Source organism: Ornithorhynchus anatinus, chromosome 12 (genome assembly GCF_004115215.2).
Source record: "Ornithorhynchus anatinus isolate Pmale09 chromosome 12, mOrnAna1.pri.v4, whole genome shotgun sequence".
Lineage (NCBI taxonomy): Eukaryota > Metazoa > Chordata > Mammalia > Monotremata > Ornithorhynchidae > Ornithorhynchus > Ornithorhynchus anatinus.
Genome location: NC_041739.1, coordinates 34,370,271 through 34,398,209, shown reverse-complemented (window position 1 = coordinate 34,398,209; position 27,939 = coordinate 34,370,271). Strand labels below are relative to the sequence as shown.

At 46.0% G+C, this 27,939-nt stretch overlaps 1 protein-coding gene across 2 annotated transcripts in view; it reads left to right on the top strand.

The window, feature by feature from the left end:
• Window positions 1–27,939, top strand: part of ANK2 (ankyrin 2) — a 576,252-nt gene that overhangs the window by 51,469 nt on the left and 496,844 nt on the right. The window contains exon 1 of one of the 2 annotated variants that reach the window (XM_039913763.1): window positions 19,091–19,456. The exons of the other annotated variant lie outside the window; for it this stretch is intronic. The gene's annotated coding sequence lies outside the window, so the exon portion shown is untranslated. Of the gene's footprint in view, window positions 1–19,090; window positions 19,457–27,939 lie in introns of those variants that run through there. 2 annotated transcript variants of the gene reach the window in all.

The following is a 27,939-nucleotide window of genomic DNA, read 5'->3' as shown; positions in this document are numbered from 1 at the left end:
TAAAATGGGGTTAACGATTGTGAGCTCCATGTGGGACGTGGACTGTGTCCAACCTGACTAGCTTGTATTTATCCCAGCGCTTAGAACAGTGCCTGGCGCATAGTAAGTGCCCAACAAATACCATTAAAAAAATCCATTTCCAGCCCAAGTGACCGGGGGTTAATAGCATGCTGTGCTGCAGGATCATAAACCAGAAACCAGTCGGGTGGGTGGTCAGCTCAGTAGTCTGCTGCACTCTCTTCTGCTGATGGTGATCAAGTGTTTTTGAGAACCTTGATGAGCCTATCTACTATGTGAGATTCCCTAGATGGGCCTTTCAGTCAATCAGTCAATCAATCAATCAATCCATCAGTGATATTTATTGAGTACCTGCTGGCTACAGAGCACTGTATTAAGAACTTGGGAGAGACCGATACAACAGTTGGTAGGCAGGTTTCCTGCCCATAAGGAGTTTATAGTCTAGAAAGGGGATGCAGCTATTAAAATAAGATAAGCTGAGAAGCAGTGTGGCCTAATGGCTAGAGCATGGGCCTGGAAATCAGAAGGACCTGGGTTCTGATCCCATCTCCTCCCCTTGTCTGCTTTGTGATCTTGGGGAAGTCACTTCATTTTTCTATGCTTCAGTTCCCTCATCTGTAAAATGGGGATTAAAACCATGAGCCCCATGTGGGACAAGGACTGTGTCCAGTCTGATTAGCTTGTAGCCATCCCAGCTGTTAGTGCAGTGCTTGACACATAGTAAGTATTTAACAAATACCCCGGTTCTTATGGTGGGGAAGCAGTGAGCACCTACAGAGTACGGAGAACTGTTCTAGGCACTTGGGGGACATTAAGAAGAAATATAAGATGCAACACATTCTCTTTAGGATTTTATAATCTGATAGGGAATGATTTGCCCTTTCTTTCGACACCCGCATTCTGTCCGTCACCAAATCCGGTCGGTTCTCCCTCCACATCTCTGGAATCCGACCCTTCCTCTTCACCTGAATGTCCACCGCACCGGTCCAAGCACTTTCCACATCCCGACACAATAATTTAATCAGCCTCCTCGCAGACCTTCATGCCTCCAGTCTCTACCTTCTCTAGTCCATGCTTCCCTCTTCTGCCCAGATCCCTTTTTAAAAATATCATTCCGTGTACCCCTTCCCACTCCTCGTAAACCTCCAATCGTTTCCCATCCATCTCTGCGTTAAACAGAGGCGTCTGGCCATAGGCATTTCTGAACCCTAGGTGTCCTTTCTCCTGACTACTCCTGTCCCCCTACAACCTAGACTGTACACTCTGCTTCTCTAATGCCAACTATCGCCTCACTGTCATCTCTCCTGTGGAAGACCTCTTGCTCACGGCCTCACTCTAGCCTGGAACTTCCTCCTCTTTCACATCCAATAGACCACTATTCTCTTCGAAGCCCTACTAGGTTTACGTGACTTCCAGAAGGTCTTCCCTGACTGTTCTCTCACCTCCCTGCCAAAACTCCCCTTCTAATGCTACTTCAGCATTTCTGCATCACTGAAGAACTTGGATACTCACCCTTTCCTGTAGCGCATAATAATAATATTAATAACAGTCATCATCGTAGTAACAACAACAACAACAACGACATTTGCTAAGCGCTTACTATGTGTCGAGCTCTGTATTAAATCCTGGGATACGTATAAGATAATTGGATAGACACAAACCCTGTCCCACGTGGAGCTCACAGGTTAAGGTTGAGGAAGAACAGGTATTTAGTTCACCTTTTACAGATGAGTAAACTAAGGCACAGAGAGGTTAAGTGACTGGCCCAAGGTCATAAAGCAGTTAAGTAGCAGATCTGGGATTAGAACCCATGTTTTCTGGCTCATAGGCCCAGGCTCTTTCCACTGTGCACTAATGTGTAGATCATTAAACTCAGATTGTTAGCTCCTTAATACTATTGTCTCTCTTGAGCTTAGTACAGTGCTCTGCACACAGTAAGCTCCTAATTAATTATCATTGATTAATGAATCTATATATTGGCAGTCCTTTTGCTTTGCAGGGAGTTACTGCCCTACATTTCCATCAGTGAAAGTGAAAGAATGTACGGCTCTGCTCCCACTTGATTGAGATTTAAGCTAGCAGCACTTGAAAATAGTTTTTCCCCCAACAGGTTTTCATTTTTATGGGGTGAAAAAAACTATTTTTGAGATATATTATCAAGCCAAGACAGGGGTGGACTGATTTGACTTTATTTGTCTTCTCTTTGGTGATTTGTCATAGCATTTATTATTTTTTTCTCTTCTTCCCTCTCTCCCATTTCACACAATTTTTCTCATAGGGGAAGTTGTCTGCCGGGGTGAAAGCCGTTTATTCATGATACTGGCACTCTTCACATTCCCATAGAGACCATTAGTGTACATTTGAAATGTGGTTCTCTTTCTGGATGCTTCCTTCTAGGAGCCAGGAAATTATACCAGCCTGGCAAACAGTAAGGCATCCAGCCAAAGTCCGAGTTAGAATCCTGTGGCATGGGAGCGTCTGGCAGTGTCTGGACATTTCTTGGATGTTTCCTCCCTGTTAGTACTGAGATGAATCAGGGAAGGCCTCCTGGAAGAGATGTGCTTTTCATGAGGGCTCTGAAGGCGGTGACAGCGATGGCCTGCCGGATGTAGAGGGGGAAGGAGTTCTGGGCAGAAAGTAGGATGAAAGCAAGGGGTTGACAGCGAGAGAGACTGAGACCGAGGCACAGTGAGTAAGTTAGTTTGAGAGGAGGAAAACCTGTAAGAAGAGTTGTAGTGGGAAGCTCACCTCCTCCAAGAGGCCTTCCCAGACGGAGCTTCCCCTTTTTTCCCTCTGCTCCCTCTGCCCCCCCTTCACCTCTCCGCAGCTAAACCCTCTTCTCCCCCCTTTCCCTCTGCTCCTCCCCATCTCCCTTCCCATCCCCTCAGCACCGTACTCGTCCGCTCAACTGTATATATCTTCATCACCCTATTTATTTTGTTAATGAGATGTACATCACCTTGATTCTATTTATTTGCTATTGTTTTAATGAGATGTTCTTCCCCTCGATTCTATTTATTGCCATCGTTCTTGTCCGTCCGTCTCCCCCGATTAGACCGTAAGCCCGTCAGAGGGCAGGGACTGTCCCTATCTGTTACCGATTTGTACATTCCGAGCGCTCAGTACAGTGCTCTGCACATAGTAAGCGCTCAATAAATACTATTGAATGAATGAATGAATGAATGAATGAAGAGTGAGAATAGATTGAGTGTCTTAAAGCCAACATTCCAGAGTTTCTGGTCAAGGCAGAGCTGAATGGGCAACCATTGCTGGTTTCTGTGGAGTGGAGAGATGAACCCGGAACGAGTTTTGGAAAAGTGATTAGGGCAGCAGAGAGGAGAATGGACTGGAGAGGGTAGAGGCTAGGGAGAGGGAGGTTTATGAGGTGGTCTTTGCAGCCGATGAATCAGACTATGACAAACGTTTGGACCAGTCTGGAGGGAATTAAGATAGAGGGGAAGAGTTGAATTCTGGAGGTGTTGTGGGGGAAGAACCGACAGGACTTGGTGACAGACTGAATATGAGGGTTGAAAGAGAGAGAACGATTTGCCCTTTAAATGATAAGATCCTCAAGAGAAGATATCACATCTTATAGTTCATCTATCCCAGGTGCCTGAGACAGTGCTCTGGACATGGCAGGAATAGGAGAAAGAGAAGTAAAAGGCAATTCCAGTTTTGTGGGCTTAAGAGAGTGGGAAGGTGGTGAAAGCAGCATGGTCTATTGGATAGAGTCTGGGACTGGAAGTCAGAAGGACCTGGGTTCTAATCCCGGCTCCACCACTTTTCTGCTGTGTGACCTTGAACAAGACAAATAACTTCTCTGTGCCTTAGTTATCTCATCTGAAAATTGGGGATTTAGATTGTGAGTCCCATGTGGGACATATATATATCTGTAATTTTATTTATTTATATTAACATCTGTCTCCCCGTCTAGACTCTAAGCTTGTTGTGGGCAGGGAGTGTGTCTATTTATTGTTCTTTTGTACTTTCCTAAGCACTTAGTATAGTGCTCCGCACACAGTCAGCACTCAGTAAATACACTTGACTGACTGATGTCCAACCTGATTAGCTTGTATGCCTGGCACATTGTAAGCATTTCACAAAAACCATTAAAAAAGAATTGATAAGCACATCTGGCAAACAACACAGCACTTGACTGCCTGCTTCATCATCATCATCAGTGGTATTTACCGAGACCTTACTTTGTGCAGAGCACTGTACTAAGCACTTGGGAGAGTACAATACAACAGAGTTGGTAGAAAAATACCCTGCCCACAGTGAGTTTACAGTCTTGAGGGGGAGACAGACATTAATCTAAGTGAATAAATTACAGATACATTATATATAAATTGCAGCTAACACTCTAATAGGAGAGACAAAGAAACAGGCAAAAATACTTACAATACTGTTAAAACAAATAAGTCAAGTGGATTCATGAGGCCTTCCCAGACTAAGCTGCACGTTTCCTCATCTCCCACTCCCTTCTGCGTCACCCTGACTTGCTCCCTTTGCTCTTTCCCCCCTCTCCCTACCCCACAACACTTATGTATATATCTGCCATTTTATTTATTTGTACTGATGTCTCTGTATTTGTATTGATGTCTGTCTTCCCCCCTCTAGACTGTGAGCTCTTTGTGGGCAGGGATTATCACTCTTTATTGCTGTATTCTACTTTCCCAAGCGCTTAGTACAGTGCTCTGCACAGAGTAATCGCTTAATAAATATGATTAAATGAATGAATGAATGAATATGTACATGAGTGCCAAAAGGGCGTAGAGACATTCGTTCCCAAGTGCTTGAGATGGGGATGATAATAATGTTGGTATTTGTTAAGCCCTTATTATGTGCAGAGCAATGTTCTAAGCACTGGAGTAGATACAGGGGAATCAGGTTATCCCACGTGAGGCTCACAGTTAATCCCCATTTTACAGATGAGGTAACTGAGGCACAGAGAAGTGAAGTGACTTGCCCACAGTCACACAGCTGACAAGTGGCAGAGCCGGGAGTCGAACTCATGACCTCTAACTCCGAAGCCCAGGCTCTTTTCCACCGAGCCACGCTGCTTCTGGCTCAGGGTGTTGGGAGGTAAACTGGGGAAACTAATTGGAGGAGGTGGAATTTTAGGGCGGGATTGGGATGCGGGAGACTATTGGTCTGTCTGATGTGGTGAGGGAGGGGGCTTCTGAGCTGGGGGGTGGAACTAGTGTGAGCAAATGATGGAGTCGGGAGAATTGAAAGTGAGGTACAGCTCCAAGGATGGCTTGGGAAGAACCAAGATCCGTGGGCCAGGAGAGCAGGTCAGGCCAGAAGCAGGGTAGAAAACCCTAAAACTGATGATGAAGACTTTTTGTTTGCAAAGATATGGAGCCAAGAGATGTGGGCCTAGAGATGCTTAAGGAAGATGATCTCCAGCAAACAATCAATGGTAATTATAGAGCGCTTACTCTATTAAGAGAGTACAACAGAGTTGGTAGATGCAGTCTCTGCCCACAAAGAATTTACAGCATTGTGTAGTGTATGTATGTGCTCTGCACATAGTAAGTGCTCCAAAAATACCCCTGAGGGGGAGAGGGTGGAGACTGGAACACCAGAAAGGAGGCTTAGAATATTGAGGCCAAAATAAGAAATTACCTTTGACTGAAATATATAGAAAGGGTGATTTTTAAAAATCTGACTGACCTGGATAGTTAGCACCACTCAGGGTTACCTCGTGAAAAGAGCAGACTTGGGAATCAGAAAACTTTAGTTCTAATACTGGCTGTGCGACTAGCCTGTCTGTGACCTTGGGTAAGCCACTTAACTTCTCTGTGCCTGTTTCCTCACTGATAAAATGGGGATTAAATACATGTTCTCCCTCCTATTTAGGCTGTGCCTGATCTGATTAACTTGTATCCACACAATTCATAATGCAGTGCTTAGCACGTAGTAAATACTTAACAAATACAATTCTTCTTTTTCCTCTTCTCTTCCTCCTTCTTCTTTTTCTCCTTCTTCTTCCGTCTCCTTCTTGCTCCCTCTGCTCCTCCTCCTCCTCTTCCTCGTCATTGTAATCCTCCTCCTTCACTTCCTTCCCCTTCTCCTTCTTCTAATAAGTGCTTAACAAATGCCACAATTAATATCGTTTTGAGTGTCAGTTTGCTTCAGTGTCCATCTGGAATACAATAAATCAGAATTGTATCATTTTTTCATTTCACGGAAATCCTGTTGAGAGTTCTCCCTTAGCCTCCTCAATAATGAAATATAACAGTCACCTAGAAGTCCTTTTCTACTCAAAGGTTTTCTCTGTAAGTGTGTCTGCCTACCAACACACACACACACAAACACAGAGACACAAATACACATAGTTATTCTTTATATTAAAATATAATAGTACTGGTGATGTGGATATATTTATGCTTGCAATTGCAGCTGAAAAGATTGAGGTAGACTCAGGGCCCCCTCCTTAATTATGTGCAGGAAAGGATAGATGAGCATCATAGTGTAGTGGATAGAGCATGAGCCTGGGAGTCAGAAGGTCATGGGTTCTAATCCCCACTCTGCCACTTGTCTGCTCTGTGGCCTTGGGCAAGCAACTTCACTTCTCGGTGCTTCAGTTACCTCATCTGTAAAATGGGATGAAGACTGTGAGCCCTGTGAGGGGCGGGGACTGTGTCCAACCTGATTTGCTTGTATTCACCCCAGTGCTTAGTACAGTGCCTGGCACATACTAAGTGCTTAACAAATATTATTATTATTATTATCCTTGTTCTGCTAGTGGTTTCTCCCATATTAGTTCTGCCACTGCTTTGGGCATGGTGATTTCACATCCTAATCTTCACCTACTTCTACTCTGAGAGAGCACCAAGCCCTCTCCCTATTTCTGGCCATCTCTCTACTGCAGGGGCCCCCCAACCGCTGCTTTTTCATACTGTTTGAATTTGGGATTCATCAAGTTTTTAAAACCTTTTTCTGCTCTTTGGGGTCATGTGGGACCTTCCTTGGGTTCACGTTTTGGCACCTGTTTAATGTCCTACTGTCACCCATTCTCCTCACCTGTCGATCGATCGGTATTATCCGCTGAGCGCTTACTGTGTGCAGAGCACTATACTAAGTGCTGTGGAGGGTACAGTGCAACAACATAGCTAGTAGACCTGTCCTCTGTCCACCGGGAGCTTACAGTCTAGAGGAGGAGAGACAGATATTAAAATAAATTATGGATCCATACCTAAGTGCTGTCCTGCCTAGCAGAGCTGTGTGACTGTTGTATCCACTGCTTCAGTGCTGGTAATAATAATAGCAATTGTGATATTTGTTAAGTGCTTACTATGTGCCATGCATTATGGTAGATAAGATAATCAGGTCCCACATGTAGTTCACATTCTAAGTAGGAGACACCACAGGTAGTGAATCCCCATTTTGCAGACAAAGGAACCGAAGTACAGAGAAGTGAAGTGATTTGCCCAGGATCACACAGCAGACAAGTGGCGGAGCAGGGATTAGAATCCAGGTCCTCTGTTGTCGAGACCTGCGGTCTTCCTGCTAGGCCATGCTGTTTCTCATGCTGGTGCTGGTGAGTTGATCGCATCACAGGTCTTTGTTGCTGGTGAACTTGTCCTGACATTAAGTGTGTGGTTTGTAGGTTCATTCATTCATTAAATCGTATTTATTGAGCACTTACTGTGTGCAGAGCACTCTACTAAGCACTGGAAAAGTACAATTTAGCCACAGATAGCGACAATCTCTACCCAACAACGAGCTCACAGTCTAGAAAAGGGAAGAGGGACAACAAAATAGAACAAGTAGACGGGCATCAGTAGCATCAAAATAGATGAATAGAATTATAATAATAGCGTTGGTATCTGTTAAACGCTTACTATGTGCAGAGCACTGTTCTGAGCGCTGGGGTAGATACAGGGTAATCAGGTTGTCTCATGTGAGGCTCACAGTCTTCATCCCCATTTTGCAGATGAGGTCACTGAGGCACAGAGAAGTTAAGTGACTTGCCCACAGTCACACAGCGGACAAGGGGCAGAGCGGGATTCGAACCCATGACCTCGGACTCCCAAGCCCGGGCTCTTTCCGCTGATCCGCGCTGCTTCTCGTTATAGATATATACACATCATTAATAAAATGAATAGAAGAATAAAAATGTGCAAATATGCACAAATGCTGTGGGGCGGGGGGGGGGGTAGAGCAGAGGGAGGGAGTAGGGGCGATGGGGAGGGGAGGAGGAGCAGAGGAAAAGGGGGGCTCAGTCTGGGAAGGCCTCCGGGAGGAGGTGAGCTTTCGGTAGGGCTTTGAAAGGGTGGGGCGGGGGGTAGGCGAAATGAGCTAGTAGGCGACACTGATGAAGCTGCTCGGGGAGCTGGATGTGTTTTCTGTAATAGGTCTGAGTCTCGCCGCCACTGAGGAGGCTTTGCAGACCTAAGAAGCGGTGCCGCTCAGTGGAAAGAGCACGGGACCCGGAGCGGAGGACCTGGCCTCTAATCCAGGCTCTGTCCCTTGCCTGCTGTGTGACCTTAGGCAAGTCACTTCACTTCTCTGGGCCTCGTTCCCTCATCTGTAAAATGGGGATTCAATATCCTTTCCCCCCTCTCCCTTAGACTGTGAATCCCCGGGGGGAGAGGCACTGTGTTTGTTCTACCCCAATACCTTGCACAATGCTTGGCACATAGTAAGTGCTGAACAAATATTAAAAAATATGAAGTTGTTGAACAAAATTATTATGATTATCTTCAACAAAGCATGGAGCTCGACACCCTATTTTCACTATACTGTGTCTCATAGACTGTCACCGGGAATAGCCGCATTTTATTTATGAATTTAGGCCCTATTTCAAAGCTCTCCTTTGAGTGGAACTTTTGCAAGCTGTTGTCCCGTAGTGTAAACCGATGTGCTCCTGCCTTTTTGCCCCAGGCCTTGTTTAGGCTTTTTTATTCAGCTGAAAGAGAGAAAATCCGATATTTATCATGTAGGCCGGATTTTTGTCTTCTTTGAACAAGAAGGTCTATTTCAGTGCATTCAACAAGCTCCCTTTCTCACAGGAACTGTGCCAGGAGATGGCATTGCTTCTCCCAGAGCCTCCATCTCCATTGCAACAAGTCATTAAGAGTGTGCAAAACAACAGCTTCAGTCGGAAAGTCCATTAGCATCCGTCAGGCTGACAGGAAATGAATCCACTTCTGCATCTCCTATCAAGGACAATACCATTACAGGCTGCAAAACTACAATAACCCCGACTATAGATTTTTTTATTCTTTTACAGTTGGCATACCGCTAAGAAACCCGCCCTACAATTTCATCCCTTAGGTGCTTAAAGGTACAAGTAATAGAGACAACGACATGAGCACCTAAATGTTGCGAGCATTTTAGGAAGGGGGTTAGAAAGTCATTTTTATATGGATGGAGATGTTTATCACGTATTTTAATTTTGCTTTCAGCTGGAGTTCCAGGAGGCTTTTTTTGTTTGTTTCCAGTGAGGTTTATTTAAAAATTGCAAAGGCAATTAAACCGAGGGGCCGTTTAAGCATGTGGAAAAATTTTAAAATTGTAAGATTAGCAGCTGCAAGGATTCATTTGTGTACTGTGTTCTTGGAGATCCAATTATGCTTTGAAAACATTCAACCAGAAATTATTTTGCCCTCCCTGGAAATGATCAAGATGTTTTCCCAATCATCAGGATAGGCCTTTATGTCCCTCAATAAATGCCATGGATTATGGGGGTCACCTAATTCTCGTTTATGCCACTATATGTAGTGGAAGCAGAAAATGGCAGCAGAAATGACTGTTCAGGCTGAAGACAGTTGTCTTTATTATTATTATGGCATTTATTAAGCACTTACTGTGTTCTAATTGTTCGGCTAGACAAAAGGTTATGAGTTAGGTTACTCAAAGTCTGAAGCTATGATAAAACAAAAGCTGAGAAGGAGCCATTATAGGAAGATAAAAAAGCAAGCTCTTGATTTTTTCCCCCTTTCATAGCCCAACATCAACTTCTTTTAAAGCAGATTGTAGGACCAATTTCTGTTTTTTCTTTATCAGAGGTATATTGAAATGCTGTCAGTGGTGCTACTAAGTGAAGTATAATGATGTTCAGAAGCTCTGCTCTGAAGCTCCTCGCTAGATTATAAACTGTTCCACTAAACTGAAAGCTTTCCGAAGGCAGGGATCATGTTTACCAACTCTGTCGTATTGTTGTCTCTCAAGTGCTTAGTAAGTGCTCCGCACTCAGTAAGTGCCCAAGAAATACCAACGATTGACTGATCGATAGGGTGAATCTGGTGGTAGGTTAAAATCAGAACAGAGAAGAAACAGGCGATAACAGTGAACTGTAAGTACTTATCACTGGTTGCCTATCCAATGTCATAAGCCAATGTAGTGTTTTTGATACGGAAACTCGACACAGTTCTGATTGAAGTCATTTCTATGCGGGGGTGTAATGCATTACACTGTGGTCATTTCATGACTGCTTCATCAGTGGTATTTATTGAGTCCTTACTATGTGTAGAGCACTCTACTAAGCCTTGGGAGCGTACAGTACAACGGACGTGCTCCCTGCCCACGGTGAGCTTAGAGTCTAGAGGGGAGACAGACATTAATAGGAATAAATAATCTGTAATACTTAATTTAAAGATCTGTACATAAGTACTGTGGCGTTGAGGGTGGTTCAAATATCAAATACACGAAGGTCACAGAACCAAGTGAAGTTCACTGAAGATTACACTGCAGTTCATTTTGGGCAAGAAACATGTCTGCTAACTGGGTTGTATTGTACTCGCCCAAGCACTAAGTACGACGCTCTGCACATAGTAAGCGCTCAATAAATGCCATTGATCGACTGAATGATTGATTGAGAGGGGACCTGGGTGCTTCAGGGCACCAGGATGCTTAGTCTTCCGTCGTGTTCTATCCAAATAGAAAGTCACATTAAAGGCAGGATGGGTTCTAGTCATGTCTTCCATAGTCTATAAAGACAGAGACTGTATTCCCTAGGCCACAAACCCGCCTCACTGGGAGAAAAAGCGGAAGGGTACAGCAGGATGGAATTATTGAGGAATGTTCTATTGGCAACAAAAGTCTATACTGGCCTTTATGTGATCCACAAGATGGGGCAAATAGATGTGGAGTAAGAAGAAATGGTTATGCCCATGGATATGTCTGGGTGTAAGTTCATGCCTGTTTCCACTTTGCTTCCCAGTCTGCCTCAGCCTTGTTGTCCCCTACAGGACATCCTGTTTCTTTGTGGTTTTTAAACTTTCCAGTATTCAATAGAGTGAAATAACTGTGAGGCAAAGGCTAAGAGCATTCTGCTAAGAGGGGACATATCTATAAAGCTCTCAATAAATAAATGAATCCATGGATTGATCAATTGATCCACTGACGGGGTGTAGCCTTCTGCAACCGGCCACAAGGAGATCATTGGCGACCTTAGGGAGTGCGGTCTTGGGGGAATGAAGGAGTGGAAAGTCTGACTGTAGTGAGTCGGGAAGAGAGTTGGTGGAGAGGAATTGAAGGGAGGAGGGTACACAACCTCTTTCTGGAGTTTGGCTGGGAGTCAATGAATGATGATGATGATGATGACTGGTATTTGTTAAGCACTTACTAGGTGCCACTCCCTGTAGCAAGCTTTGGAGTAGATACAAACTAAGCAGGTTGGACACAGTCCCTGTCCCACAGAGGTCTCAGCCTTAATCCTCATTTTACAGATGAGGAAACCGAGGCACAGAGAAATCAAGCAATTTGCCCAAGGTCACACAGCAGACAAGGGGCAGAGCTGGATTAGAGCCCAAGCTTTCTGACTCCCAGGTCCGTGCTCTTTCCAATAGGTCATGCTGCTTCCCCAAAATCACTGATATTTAATCGGTGGTATTTATTGTGCACTTACTGTATGCAGAGCACTTTACTAAGAAGTAGAGAGAGTTCACTACAATAGTGTCGGTAGACATGCTCTCTGGCCTCAAGGAGCTTATAGACTAGAGGGGGAGACAGACATTAATATAAATAAATTACAAATATGATGTACATAAGTGCTGTGGGGTGTAGGGTGGGGTGAATATCAAGGACCTAAAGAGCGTGCAGCCAAGTGCATGGGCGAAGTGGAAGGGAGAGGGAGTTGGGGAAATGAGGGATTAATGGGGGAAGGCCTCTTGGAGGAATTATGATTTTAGGAAGGTTTGGAAGAAAGAGCGGTGGACTGTTGCATATGAAGTGGGAGGGAGTTCCAGGCCAGAGGAAGGTTGTGGGCAAGGGGTCAGCGGCTAGATGGACGAGATCGAGGTGCAGAAGGGACGTTGGTGTTAGAGGGGCAGATTGTGCAGGTTAGGTTGTAGTAGGAAATCATCCCAGTCATTTAGGAGGGGGAGAGCCGATTGAGAACCTTAAAGCTGACGGGCAGGAGTTTCTGTTTGACGTGGAAGTGGAAGGGCAACTGTTGGAGGGTCTTGAGGAGTGGGAAAACATGGCCTGAACATTTTTGTAGAGTAATGATCTGGGCAGCAGTAGAGTTGGTAGACACGATCCCTACAATCCAGGAACTTGCCGTCTAGTTGGGAAGCAGAGAAATGGAATGATGACTGGAAGGGGGTGATGGGCTTGTTTGGTCTTTAAACCCGTGCTCCATCACTATCCCAATTGTCCCGCTTGCCTTCTTGACAAGGTTTGAACAGCATGTTGTCCTGCTGGCAGATTTCAGTGACAGCATTCAGCCTACTTTGGGGTTGTTAATCTAGAGGGATTTGCTAACTCTGCTGATGTGATCCATATTGGCTCCATTTCTTCTCGGGTGTGTGTTTCCAGACCACATAATAGGCTCTGTGTCCCTAGTCGATTTTAGTGTCCATCTCCCCCATAGCCTGTAAGCTCCCTGGGGGCAGGGATCATGTCTGCTACCTCTGTTGTAGTGTATTTTCCCAAGTGCTTAGTACAGTGCTCTGCACACAGAAGGTGCTCAATAAATACCATCGATTGATAGATGGATTGACTGTGTAGCTTATTTAAGGGCTTTCAGTGAACTTTTCGCCTGTTAAATTGACAGTTTCCCATATAACATGAATTACAGTCTAATACCAGCATCCAGACCCCTATGTTGAATCCTCAGGCTTTGCAGGATACAATAGATCGCATGACACTGGACCTCCTGGCTTTATGTACTCTTGTTAATACCTGTTCTCCCTTCTACTTAGACTGTGAGTCCCATGTGGGACCTGATTATCTTATATCTACCTCAGCGCTTAGTACCTTACTTGGCACAGACTAAGCACTTAACCGATATCATTGTTATCATTGGTTTGGGGAAATTCCATTGGGTTTGGGGAAAGGGTCAATCTGGTGCGATAGGCTGTATCATCGTGTAACAGCTTCAGTCTCAGTACTCTGTGTCCTTAGATATTTTCTGGGGCTAAATAGGATTGACATTCAGAGCTAGTGAAGCTAGGCGATTGCCCCAGGGGTCTATGCATTGAGGGTCCCTGATTTTCCTTCCTGGTATCCCCAGTTTCTTGAGGAGGGGCACCAATTGGCAGAAAGATCCCACTGGACATTCTGGGAAGAGATTCTGGTTAGGGGGATTTGAAGATTGGTGCTAGTGTTCCAGTCTACAGCAAGTAATTCAGCTCCTTAGTTGCGTGTCCCGTTTCATCTATTTCCCAGAAAGACCCGAAACCCGGTGGAAATAGTGTACCGAGGATGTCACTTGCTGACCTGTGCAGAATCTAGTGGAGAGAGCGTGGAAAGAGTGTGCGGCTGGAAATCCTGAAACCCTGGATTCCCGCCCTGCCCCTGGCCTGCTGACCTTCAGCCAGGTCGTTTAACTTCTGTCTGCCTCAGCCTCCTCCTTTGCAAAATGGGGATAATAGGTATCTCTCCATACCTCACAGGGCTGTTTTTAAGAAAAAAAAAGGATGCGTGATGTGGAAGGTGGGGTTTTTTTGGAACTTATTAAGCGCTTACTATGCAACAAGCACCGTTCTATCGACTGGGGTAGATACAAGCTAATCATGTGGGATGCAGTCCCTGTCCCACATGGGGCTAACAGGCGAGTATGAGGGAGAACACCTATTGAATCCCCATTTTACAGATGAGGGAACTGAGGCACAGAGAAGTGATGTGACTTGCCCAAGGTTACACAGCAGGCAAGTGGCAGAGCAGTGATTAGAATCCAGTTCCTCTGGCTCCCAGGCCCGTGCTTCAGTCACTAGGCCATGCTGCTTTTCCACTTCGGCAAAATAAAAGCACCGTGCAAAAACAAGGCATTGTTATAGAACAGAGTTTCAAAGTTAACTAGCATTAAGTTCCTGGGTAATCATTTAGGTTGTAAGGGGAAAAGGAAAATATGTTCTCCCTTGCCTCTAAGTACCATAACTCACATACTAGATGCAATTTGTAAAACGATGTTTTAAAAGGCAATATTTTCTTTCACTAGACTCAACTAGCTCAGACTGCCTACACTTTAAATCACAAAATGACTATGTCCAGGAACTGAAAAGGAAATCACCATAATTTTTATTCAGCAAATCACAAGTAGGTGTCTGCTATCCACAGGGATAGGCAAATAGCTTAGTGTATTTCACTTTTAATGTATTACAGCAGTAAGGCCCAGTATTTGATAAAGCGCAAGGATTAGTACGAGGGCTAGGCTCACTGCTGTATTACATGGAGATACAAGGAAGCAAAATGGACATTCTCTCTCCTTAAGTATTCTTGCTTGGACTTCCTGAAGATCGTCTGACCTTTTTATTTTAAGAAACAAATTAACTTGGAAAAGGAGACAAATCACACCTTCTAGCGATTTCTCATACTAAGCAGCCTTTTTATGTGACCTTTTCAGTTTGTCTCTATTGCCTTTCTGCCTAATCTAGGCCTTCTTGTATTGGATCATTTTTCAGCAGTTGGGTAACACAATGGGAGGAAACCAACATGAGCAGCCCATGAATAAAAAAGCAAGCAAAGTTAATGCTCTAAAGGCTCAGCTACCCCAGAACTTTCCCAGATTGGAGCAAAACAAAGGCGATTGGCTAGCTAGAGGTGGCCAGATATGGCAAAATGGAGGGAGAATTTTGGAATGATTCTGGGGCACTCCTAATGGGAGGCTGAAAAAACTTGACGGATTCACTCCCCAGTGTCAGTAATGCTAACCGTACTGTCTTAACATCTCCATCGACGTCATCACGAAAGCCGGATTCCTGGAGGTAGAAGCCGAGGTGGGGTTGGGGCTCCATGTGGAAAAAGGAAAAATGGACGAGGGGGCATCCTAATAATTCATCCCGCTGTGCCCTACCCGCACTTATTATCTTACCAGACCCCCCAGCCGGTCTGTTCCGGCTCAATTCCACTCCTGCCATTCACTGGCTTTTAAAGGGGAATGAATGGTCTCCGACTGGATTCGTTCAAGGGAGGAGGAGAAGGGCTGATCACTTCCAGTGGGATTCCTGTTCCAACCTCATTTGCACAAGGAAGCTTGCAAGAACATTTGCCAGACCTCATCTGCATTGGGATGAAAGGAAGTGTAAGCTCCTTGTGGACAGAAGACTGTCTTATATTGCATGCTCACAAGTGCTTAGTCTGGTACTCTGCACATATTAAGTGCTCAATAATGCCATTGATTGATTGGCTGAAGTCACCTCAGACTTGATGATGACCAAAGTCATTATATGTTTTTAGGTCAAGACTAGTCCTGTGAATGATGCTAGAATTGCGTATTAACTGACAAGTGTACTTTTCGCTGTGACATTAGTGGCCTGCCCAACTATTAACCCCTTCTCCCTATCTTTAGACTGTGAGCCCGTCATTGGGCAGGGATTGTCTCTATCTGTTGCCGAGTTGTACATTCCAAGCGCTTAGTACAGTGCTCTGCACATGGTAAGCGCTCAATAAATGCTATTGAATGAATGAATGAATCTTTAGGGCACTCCTTAATGGTGTCTGCAGCCTCTATTTTTAGTAATATTATCATTACTGCTAATAACAACAATGATCATCATCATTATCATTAATACTACTAATGGTTAAACCCTTCATATGTGGCAAGAAGCAGTGTGCTGAGTGCCAGGGTAGATGAAATGCAGTCGGACTAGAGGCAGTCCCTATCCAGCACAGGGTTCAAAGTCTAAGGGGAAGGGAAAACAGGTGTTTGATCCTCATTTTACAGATGAAGACAGAGAGGCACGGAGAAGTGAAGCGACTGGCCCAAGGTTACACAGCGGGCAGGTGGTGGAGCCAGAATTAGAACCCAGGTCTCCTGATTCTGAGTCATGTGCTATTGTGACTAAAGCCACATGTTTTCTCCAAAATTCTCCCTCCATTTTGCCGTATCTGGCCACTTCTAGCTAGCCAATCGCCTTTGTTTTGCTCCAACACATTACAATATAGTTAATTATGGCATTTTTAAAGCTCTGTCAAGCACTGTTCTGTGCCCTCGGGTAGATACAGGTTAATCAGGTCAGATCCAGTCCCTGTCCCATCATGGGATTCACAGTCTAAGTTGGTTGGGAGAAGGAATTAATCTCTGTTTTACAGATGAGATTACTGAGGTTCAGAGAGGTGAAGTCACCTGCCGAAGGTCACACGGCAGACAAGCGGCAGAGTGGGATTAGAACTCAGGTCCACTGACTCCCAGGCCCGTGCTCTTTCCATTAGGCCATGCTGCTTTCCTATCTAGATTGGGTCTTCTTCCCTAGATCCAAACGGCTTTCATTAAAGTCTTCACCTACCATCTCTGGCCACGGTTCAAGGACTCATCCCTACCTGAAGCATTTTTGACCCCTAAACTTCCTTCAACACTGTCCATCAACCTCAACTCCTTGAATGCTGCTTTTGGTGTCAAGGATAATGTTCTCTCCCTTTTTCTCCTCCTATTTCCCAAGTGCTCCTTATTTGTGTACTGTAATCATTTTTCTTCCTCTCTGCCTTTAATTGGAGAGCTCCTTGAAGACCCAGTTGTTGGTCCTTTGCTTTTTCTTTTCAACCTCTTGCACTATCTCTCTTACAGCTGAGGGAAGCATCCTTGGTAACTACCCCCTTCCCACCACCAAGAGCCCCTGCTCCCCTCATTCATTCATTCAGTCGTATTTACTGAGCGCTTACTGTGTGCAGAGCCCTGTACTAAGATCTTGGAAAGTACAATACAACAATAGAGAGGGACAATTCCTGCCCACCAAGGGCTCAAGCTCTGTGGCCGCCGGGATGGGGAGAAAAGGTGCTTCTTCATGCCCTCGGCTCTAATGTCCATATCTGTAATTTATTTATTTATATTAATGTCTCTCTCCCCCGAATCTAGACTGTAAGCTCATTTGGGCAGGGGATGTGTCGGTTAGATTGTTATCGTGTCCTCTCCCAGGTGCTTAGTACAGTGCCGTGCACACAGTAAGCGCTTGGTAAATACAACTGACTGACTGACTAACTGGCATGCTCTGAGTTTGTTGGGTCGGGGATAAAAGCTGCTCCAGTGCACTCTTAGACCCTTCCGTTGTCACTGAGAAAAGCACTGTGGTAACTGTTGCCTTTCCCGAGCCCTGGTCCTGGCATGCTCCACGTATACCATGCTGGGGATTGAAGCTTCTCCCTCATGCTCTTGAACTCTCTCCTCGCTGCTGAGAAAAGCACCATGTTAACTGCCACGGAGGGTTCCGGCTTCCATTTTACTCCCGCGAGCTCCCGGACTCCTCCGTCACCAGTGAGACTTTGAGCCTATTTTGTCTTTTGGTTTGCGAGCGTGGCATGGTAGGATCCGGTTTCTAATCCCACCTCCTCCACCCGTCTGCTGGGTCACCTTGGACAAGTCACTTAATTTCTCTGTGCCTCAGTTCCTCATCTGTATAATGGGGATTAAGACTGTGAGCCCCATGTGGGACAGGGACTGTGTTGAACCTGATTTGCTTGTATTCACCCCAGTGTTTAGTAGAGTCCTCGCCAGATAGTAAGCAATTAACAAATGCAATTATTATTATATCAAAATTATTATCACTCCTGCTGTGTCTGTCTCCAATCCCATCTCCCCACTTACATTTTTAAACTGTGAGCTCTTTGAAGAACAGGGATCGTGTCCTTTTTTTTTTTATGGTATTTGCTAAACACTTACTGTGTGCCAGGCACCGTACTGATTGCTGGAATAGATGCAAGGTATTCAGGTTGGACACAGTCCATGTTCCACATGGGGCTAACGGTATGAATGCCTATTTTACAGATGAGGTAACTGAGGCACAGAGAAGTAAAGTGACTTGCCCAAGGTGCCATAGCAGATAAATGGCAGAGCCAGCTTTCAAACCCAGGTCCTTCTGACTTCCAGGGCCGGGATCTATCTACTAGGCTAAATCGAGGCCCCGTGAAGGCAGTGGGAAGAAAAAGCAGACCCGGCAAAATCAATGAATATTGGTCCCTTTGAGAGAGACTTTCACACTATTCGGCCCTGAGGTGGGGAGTTGGTTTAGTTCAGAGAGGTCAGAAGTGACCAGGAAGATGAGCTCGTCCTCTAGACTGTAAACTAACTGTGGGCAGGGAATGTGCCTGTTTATTGATGCATTGTACTCTCCAAAGTGCTTAGTACAGTGCTCCGCACACAGTAAGTGCTCAATAAACGCTATCGAATGAATGAGGATTCTGCAGCAAAGGCAGGAAAAGGGCCAGGAGAGGGAGTGGGGGTGGTGTTTATTAAGTGCTCAGCACATGTAAAGCACCGTCCGAAGCAGTAATACCAAAAAAAAAAATCAGATCGTATTCAATCCTTTCCCAACCCAGAGGTCACAATTTAAGAGGTTTAGAGAGCGGGATTTTTTTTTAAATCCCCAATTTACAGATGAGAAAACTGAAGCCCAGAGAGGTTAAATGATTGCCCAAGGTCAGTCAGCAGGTCGGGGCAGAGCTGTATCCGCAGAGCTCTGTTGGACTGGGAATAGAACCGATGGGCTTGGAAAAAAAAGAGTTAAAACTGAAACCTGGGATAAAAGATGCTGTTTTTTTGGGGGGGGGTGGTGGAGAGGAAGGGGGTGGTGTTCATTTGCATCTGAAATCACTTCCCTGACAACAGCTCAGTTGCTTGGTTTCCTAAGCCCAACGGAGAGCTCCCAAATATCCGAAAAAGCCCCTGCTTCGGCCAAGCCCCGATGCCCACCCAGCCCGACGGTTTCCTCCGTCAAAACGGGAAGCGGCTGAGCCGAACGGTTGCCACCTGCCAGCGGCCAGCCGAAGCCACCCAAATGATGCAACGGGAGGGTGCAGAAGAAGGAGGGCGGTGGGGGCTGTCACGTTCGGCCTGATCTGATGTCAGAGCAGATCATGTGGTGCTCTGCGGGCTGCCCGGAGTGGCCAGTGCAAAGCACATGGATTACAGAACCAGAGCCGTAATCGGAAAGTCCTGCTCCCGGCCCTCCAGATCCTAGGCAGCGGCTTTGCAGAGAGCAGGGCAGCTCCGGCTCTTCCCATCGCATCCTGCGCGACGCGCCCGGGCCCTGTATCGCTACGGCTCGCAGTAAGTGCTCGCTTGGCAAGTGCTTCCTTAGTGAGCGCTCGCTCAGTAAAGTGTTCCTTAAGGGGATCTGCTTCCGAGCACGCCTGAGAGATGAGGGGGGAAGAAAGGAGGCTGGGAGGGGCTGGAGGGAAAGACTGCGGACCTTTGTGGATCCCTGCCTTCCATCTGGAGCCGGTGGAGCCTGCCTCTCCTCTCCCTCCTGAAGGAAGACAGAAGACACAGCCCCAGCCCTGATTTCTGTTCATTTCCCCAGTGGCTCTGCAGTGCCTTTCTCATCCTAGGTGCTGCAGAGGGGATTTTATTTTTTTTTCCCCAGTCGGTCTCATTGAAATGATTTCGGATTCTGAAACTCTTGGGGGTTTGGAGATTCTCTGTAGGAAAGCTGGGAGGGAGAGAGAGAGAGAGAGAGGCTGCTCGCTCGAGGTGGGCTTGCCCTTATATTGATTCGATTTTGCTATATTTCCTCGGGCACGGCGGCAGTGGGTGTGCCCACCTCTCTCCGCAGCTCAGTCCGGGCGAGTGGGTGGGGATGGAAGAGGGAGAGGGAAGCCAGCCTCTGAGCCCTAATCCCAGCCACCCCGAAAAGTAGAAGCAGAGGAGGGTTGAGAAGAAAGGTTCACATTGAGCGGTTCCCGTTCCCAGAACGGGATCCCTTTACAAAGGAATCCTGGCTTCCTCCCGTCTCTCAGTCAGACAACCGTCCCCTTTCCTTAGGGGGATCCCAGTGAAATGAAGGGTGCTAGCTGCTGGACAGCCTCCCTTCTAAAAACCGCAGGAGAGGGACAACAAAGTCAATCTCCGGCTCCCGGAACGGCAGAGCTCTCCATCGGCCTGAGATGCTCTAGGTGTGGCTCTCGTTGCAGGTGGGGGAATGGAGAGGTGACCTGTCAGTTTATCCCGGGATCCTGGGAGCTCAAGAGGGAATGGTGGCGAGTGCAGTTCCTCTCTCACCCAGGTGGACTGGAAACATGATGGAATTTGGGGCCAGTTCTCTTACTCTTGAAAGGCAAGAGGAAAAGTGGTCAGCGACTGACTGACATAAGTGCCCTGAGCACTTCCGTCTCCGTTGGACCCACCCTCGACTGCTAGGGCTAAAAACAGAGTTCTCCCCGAACCAAGAATCCCAGGGCAGCGGGAGGGACGTTGGCAGGGAGAAACGGCAGGGGAGGTACCCAGAAAGTTCCCAGAGAGCGTGAGCCGCTCTTCAGGCATCGATCAATGAATCAATCAATCAATCAATCAGTGGTATCTGTTGAGTGTTTACTGTGCGCAGAGTGCTGGGCGAAGGGGTTGGGAGAGTACAACTCGACGGAGGTGGTAGACCTGTGCCCTGACCACAGAGCGCTTACATCCTGGAGGGTCTCATTTAGGTCAGAGAGCAGTAAACCGCAGTCCATCATGATGGCAGAGAACAGTCTCTTCCCCGGTTCCCCTTTCATGATGTAGCAAAGATGGACTCTCCGACCAGGTGGGTAGTCCACCAAACTGGGTAGGCCTCGCTGATGATAATGATGATGGCGGTATTTGTTAACCACCGCTCACTACGTGTCAAGCACTGTAGTAAACGCTGGAGTAGAAACAGATTAATCAGGTCAGGCACAGTCCCTGTTCCATGTGGGGCTCACAGTCTAAGAAGGAGGGAGAACAGGTCTTGAATCATCATTTTACAGATGAGGAAACTGAACCTCAGAGAAGTTAAGTGACTTGGCCCAGGTCAGAGAGCGGACAAGTGGCAGAGCCGGGATGAGAACCGAGGTGCTCTGACTCCCAACCCACTGGGCCACGCTGAGGGTGACGGTGGTGTGATTTCCCCAGTCCAGAGGAGAGAAAGGCTACCCTTCGCCCTCAGCCCTATTCTCCGACTACCTCGTAAAGAAGTAATACCCGGCTAGGGAGTAGTTGGGATGAATGCCCAGAGTCCCTCACTTTAAATATTCATAGATTGCTCAATCAATCGTATTAATTGAGTGCTTACCATGCGCAGAGCACTATACTAAACATTTGATAGAGTACAATAGCTACAGAGTTGGTAGATGTATTCCCTGCCCACAGTGAGCTTACAGTCTAGAGGGTGACAGACGTGAATATAAATAAATGAATTATGGATTCATGCATAAATGCTGTGGGCCAGGGAGAAGGTTGAATAAAAGGTGTAAAATCCATCCCCCCCAACCCAGGAAGCCCGCAGGAGTCAGCAAGCTCACCCCAAAGATTCCCCAAGGGGTGTTCTCACTCTGCCCTGTCCTTTAATAATAATAATAATAATAGTAATAATGATGGCATTTGTTAAATGCTTACTATGTGCTAGGCACTCTACTAAGCTCTGGGATGGATACAGGTGAATCAGGTTGGACAGGGTCTCTGTCCCACCTGGAGGTCACTGTCTTAATCCCCATTTTACAGATGAGGTACCTGAGGCACAGAGAAGTGTAGTGATTTGCCCAAGGTCACACAGTACACCAGTGTCAGAGCCAGAACCCTGGTCCTTCTGACTTCCAGGCTGGTGCTCCACCCATTAGACAGTGCTGCTTCAACATCCACTTTGGGAACTGTCCGCTCAGGTTAATCCCTGGGCAGAGCCCCAGCACCAGACGGCTCTCGCCCCTGCCCACAGAGAGGAATTTTCCTCCCCACAAAAGGCCCCCGAGAGACACGACTTTCTGGCTGCCGGCTCCTCTTCTTTCCAGCAGTGTGAGGGGGTTCAAAGAGGGAGGAAGAGAATAGGGTTTAGTGACTCATTTCAAACAGACCTTCTTTACGGTAGGGTCTTTAGATGGGGCCCAGGCTAAGTGGTCCATTACTCTTCTTGGAAGACATTAGTCAGTTACTGGAATGATTCTCCACCTAATTACTACCTTCTCAGTCTTAGTGCAGGTTATCTTCAGCCCTCAGCTCCAGCAGAATAGGAACATTTGGGAAAAAGAAAAGAAATGTCCCCCAGATTCATTGCCCTGCTTATAACATTCATGAAGAAGATGGTTTATAAACTCCATTATAACTATAAACTATGCCCATGACTCGGGTGTAACAATGATCGCGATGGCAAAATCACTGAACCAATGCAGGGAAAAAATTTGGTTTTATTCAGAAACGCACATGCATGGATACCCGTCTCTATTTTGTTTGAAAATGCTGTTCAATTATTGACAAGCCCTTGCGTGGAACCTGAATTTTTGTCTTCCTCAGGCAGCAGTACGTGTGAAGTGGATAATAGAAAGATGAGGTAAAAAAATTCTTGTGCATTGCAGAGGGTGCAACGAGTTGCAAGGAGGGTCTAGTTAACTCATTAATAGCCCGGGAAAAAGCTGTGACATTTTGGCTTCCCCCAGAAAGCTGAAAGGAGATGAGAATTTTTACGAGTCCCATCTTCAGTAGGTAGCTCTGTGAGCCACACCCTCATTCAGCCTTTTTTTTCCTGGTGTCTCTTTGTGGTTACACGCTGGATGTCGTTTTTAACCTTTGTGATATTTAATCGCCTTATTCACCTTCATTTTCCTTCCTCGCTGGATTACTGACCCCAGAACAAGAGGTCAGAACCTTGCGATGCGTGGTGGGTCTGCAAGAAGATTTCCAAGATAATACAGCCGTAGCTTGCCCTAAGATAACAAACGGATGTACAGCTGCTAGTCATCCAGCCTCCTTGTAGCCTGGCATCCGAACGGAGAGCCGGGGGTTCGTTTTCAACCACTTTAAATTGAGCTCGGTATCACAAGTCTAGGAGCATGCTAAATCAGTGCCGTATGGGTGTGGTTTAACAGAAACCTTACCTTCGGCAGACCTGGTTTATTTCATTAATGTGCGGCCATCAATTTATTTTAGTGTCCGGAGTGTGATTTACAGATTGCCTAGAGTACTTGACCTGTCTTGTCAGTTTAGGTAGTAAGCCCCATTGATATATTAGGAAAAAAAATTAGCCCCAGTGGCTAGGCCCACATAGACTAAGGAAAATTGAGGCATTCCTCTAGGCGGGCTGCCTAGAACTCAACAGACAGTGGCCGGGAGTGTGACATTTCTAAAAGGTGACATCTTCAGGGAACCATGAAAACCCTCCTTGTCAAGCTTTCAGGTAAAGAAGAGAAGAAAGGGCAAACCGATCAGTCATTCATGTTCGTATTAGGGATTTACAGGGTCTCAGAATTAAGATCTTTCATTAAAAGTAGGTACCCTCACCCGACTGAAGATGGATGATGAAAATATATAGCTGCGGAGGCATTGGGTCCTCAAGATGCGAAGCCAGTTAGACAAAAAGTGCTAGCAATCTTTTCTGGAGCAAACAAAGCAGTAGCTTTACGCTAATACGAGTGTGTTTACGATCAAGAACAAAAGCTTTTCAGGATTAGGTTTTTGTTCTGAGGCTTCTCCTCTTCTCAGTTTACAGTTAGCCTCAGGTTTGGATCAAGTGGGTCCTGCCCATTCAGTTGGGTATTGGGGCTCCTCTCCTCCATCAAGGTATCGGCTTCTTAGGGGCTGGGGGGAATCCTTCTCCATGGAGATAGATGGGGTGCAGGGGTGATCCCTACTTGCCTTTTGATTACTGGTGAAATGAAAGGCCTTTGCTTCTTCTTTATCTTCTTAATAAAAATAATAGTAATAATGATAGTGATAATGATGGTATTTGTTAAGCACTTCCTAGGTATCCAGCACTGTTCTAAGTGCTGGAGTAGATACAGGATAATCGGGTCAGACACAGTCCCTGTCCTACACAGGGCTCACAATCTAAGTAGGAAGGAGAATAGGTATTGAATCCTCATTTTGTAGATGAGGTAACTGAGGCACAAAAAAGTGAAGTGACTTGACCAAAGTCACACATCGAGCAGGTGGCAGAATCGAGATTAGAACCCAAGTCCTCCGGCTCCAAGGCCCATGCTGTTTCAACTAGGCCGTGACTGTGAGCCCAATGTTGGGTAGGGATTGTCTCTATCTGTTGCCGAATTATACATTCCAAGCGCTAAGTACAGTGCTCTGCACACAGTAAGCGCTCCATAAATACGATTGAATGAATGAATGAATACTAACAATAATAATAATAACAATTTGACTGTGTCGTACCTGCCTCAGCACTTAGTAAAGTATTTGGCTCATAGTAAGTGCTTCACAAATGTCATGCTTATTATTGTCATGTATAACCTTATGAATTTATTTATTTACTTACTTGTGCTTGTTATTCTGATCATGCCCAAGGGAACTTAAACGTTGCATATTTCATCTTTTGTCGGCTTGTGTTCTACTTCATCTGTCTATTCCCTAAGCACTTATTACAGGTACTGGTGTATTGTTGGCACTCCCCGGCTCCTGAGGGTGACAATCAGCTTATACATCAACCGGCATGAGAGTCGGATGCTTCCGTCGACTGCATCAGGGACTTTGAAACGCGAGGCTTCCATATGAGCTGAGAACAAGTTGTAGATAGGTTTATGATCTTTTGTTGTATTTTTAGTCTAGTGCAAATACGCTAGACGTCGCATGTTCTACCAAAATGACTAATCTGGGCAAAAATGATCAATTCTCTAGATCATCCTTGTCAACACACCCAGGGAGGTATTGCCAAAGAAGAGTAAGACACGTCCTTCCCCTCAAAGAATTTCTGATCTGAAAGGGTGATAGAACAAGACATAAAACTGTGAACATTCAGTTAGCTATAATTGACCATCAGTTTGTCACATTCAGTGAGATAGAAAGGCCGACGTGTAGGAGCATAAACATGAAGAAAACAAACTTGAAGAGGCAGCATGGTATAGTGCGGTTAGAGCATGGGCTTGGGAGTCAGAAGGTCATGTGTTCGAATCCCGGCTCCACCACCTGTCCACTGTGTGACTTTGGGCAAGTCTCTTCACTTCTCTGTGCCTCGGTTACCTCATCTGTAAAATAGGGATTCGGAATGTGAGCCCCACATGGGACAGTGGTTGTGTCCAACTCCATTTGCTTGTATTTACCCCAGCGCTCTGTATAATGCCCGGCTCATCGTAAACACTTAACAAATACAATTATGATTATTACTGTTATACTTAATGGCTAAAACATCTGAAATGGATGATATAGCCAGGGTCTGGGGTCCTAATCCGAGAGGACATCCAACAGAAGGTGAGTTGTTGGTGGAGCTTTGGAATTGGAGAAGATCATGAATTGGCTTGTAGGAAAAGTTTAGGGCATTCTGAGGAAGGGGGGGGGTGTATGCAATGCCTGGAAAGCCCAAGATTCATCTTCAGGTATGAGCAGATGTACTTATAAGGAGAGAAGAGGACAGTTCCGTCTGGAGGAGCCTGTTGGAGGAGAGCCTTGAATTCAGTGGCAAAGTTAGGAGCAGAAGTGATTTATTGATGTTTTCTTAGAAGAGCGTTGATTGGCTTGGAACCATACTTGGGAAACATGCTGCTTGTGGGATGGATTGGCATGGGGAGAAACTAATAATGTTGGTATTTGTTAAGCGCTTACTATGTGCAGAGCACTGCTCTAAGCGCTGGGGTAGATACAGGGTAATCAGGTTGTCCCCCGCGAGGCTCACAGTTAATCCCCATTTGACAGATGAGGGTACTGAGGCACAGAGAAGCGAAGTGACCTGCCCACGGTCACACAGCTGACAAGTGGCAGATCCGGATTCGAACCCATGACCTCTGACTCCCAAGCCCGGGCTCTTTCCACTGAGCCGCGCTGCTGCTCTGCACTAGCGGCAGGGCAATCATGAAGCTGATAATTCTAACAGTTCAGTCACTAGAGCAGTAGAGCTTCTGTCAGGGCTATAGAAATGGCAGCTATTTCATCAGGACAATGATGCAGTGATTTTGCAGCTGCCACCCCGGACTACGCGATGACCCGGTCAGGCTCCCTCATTGCACCTCCAGAGGGATTGAACGAGTTCCCTCTTGCCTGGAACTCCTTCCCATATCCGACAGACCATCACTCTCCCCAACTTCAAAGCCTTACTAAATTCCATCTCCTCCAAGAAGCCTTCCCTGACTAATCCCTCATCACCCCTTCCTCTTTTCCCCCTCCCTGCTACATCACCTATGTACTCAAGTCCCCCACCTAAGCACTTAGGTTTGCACCGCACCCTCACAGCTTTTATGTTCATATCTTTATACTTGGCTACCTCCCGTCTCTGTACTAGATTTTATCGTCTGTCTCTCCCGCAGGATTTGCAAGCTCTTTGAGGGGAGGGATTTTGTTGACTTACTCTGTCATACTCTTTTGAGTGCTTAGTACAGTACCTTCGATTGATTGATTGTTCGAGAAGGAAGAATAGTAGGGGAGACACACATTCAGGGAGAGGCTGCTGAGGTTGGGGACAGAAGGTGGCAAGATGGTGATGGCGGCCATATCTCCCATTATTTCCTATCAGTCAGTCAGCCAATAATATTTATAGAGTGCTTACTTGGTGCGGAGCACTGTACTACATGCTCTCTATAATTCCATTTATCCATATCGCTGCCTGTTTACTTGTTTTGATGTTGATATATCTATAATTCTATTTATTTAAATTGATGCCCGTTTACTTGTTTTGATGTCTGTCTCCCCACCTCTAGACTGTAAGTCTGGTGTGGGCAGGGTGGACAAGCAGCGTGGCTCAGTGGAAAGTGCACGGGCTTGGGAGTCAGAGGGAGTGAGTTCTAATCCCGACTCCGCCCTTTGTCAGCTGCGTGACTTTGGGCAAGTTGCCCTTAACTTCTCTGTGCCTCAGTTACCTCGTCTGTAAAATGAGGATTAAGACTGTGAGTCCCATGTAGGACGACCTGATTACCTTATATCCCCCCCACCGGTGCTTAGAACAGTGCTCGGCACATAGTATGCACTTAACAAATACCACCGTTATTTTTATTGCTGAATTGTACTTTCCAAGTGGTTAGTACAGTGCTCTGCACAAAATAAATGCTCAAATACGACTGAATGAATGAATGAATCCTAAGTGCTTGGGAGAGTGCAATATAACAATAGAACTGATACCGTCCCTGTTCACAATGAGCTTACTGTCTAGGGGGAGAGACAGACATTAATACGAACCAATAAAATTACAGATATGTACATAAGTGCCTTTGGGCTGAGGGAGGGGTGAATAAAGGGAGTAAGTCAGAGAAATGCAGAAGAGAATGGGAAAAGAGGAATTGAGGGCTTAATCAGGGAAAGCCTCTTGGAGAAGATGTGCCTCCAAGGTGGAGAGAGTAACTGTCGGATATGAAGAGGGAGGGCGTTCCAGGCCGGAGGCAGGATGTGGATGAGAGGTCGGCGGCGAGACAGACGAGATCAAGGAAAGTGAGTAGGTTGGCATTGGAGGAGCAAAGTATGTGGTCTAGATTTTAGAAGGAGAGCGGTGAGGTTAGGTAGGAGGGGGCAAGGGCATTGAGTGTTTTAAAGTCGACGGAAAGGAGTTTCTGTTTGATGCAGAAGTGGATGGACAACCACTGGAGGTTCTTGAAGAGTGGGGAAAGGTGGACTGAACATTTTTCTAGAAAAAGGATCTGGGCAGCAGACTGAAGTATGGATTATAGTGG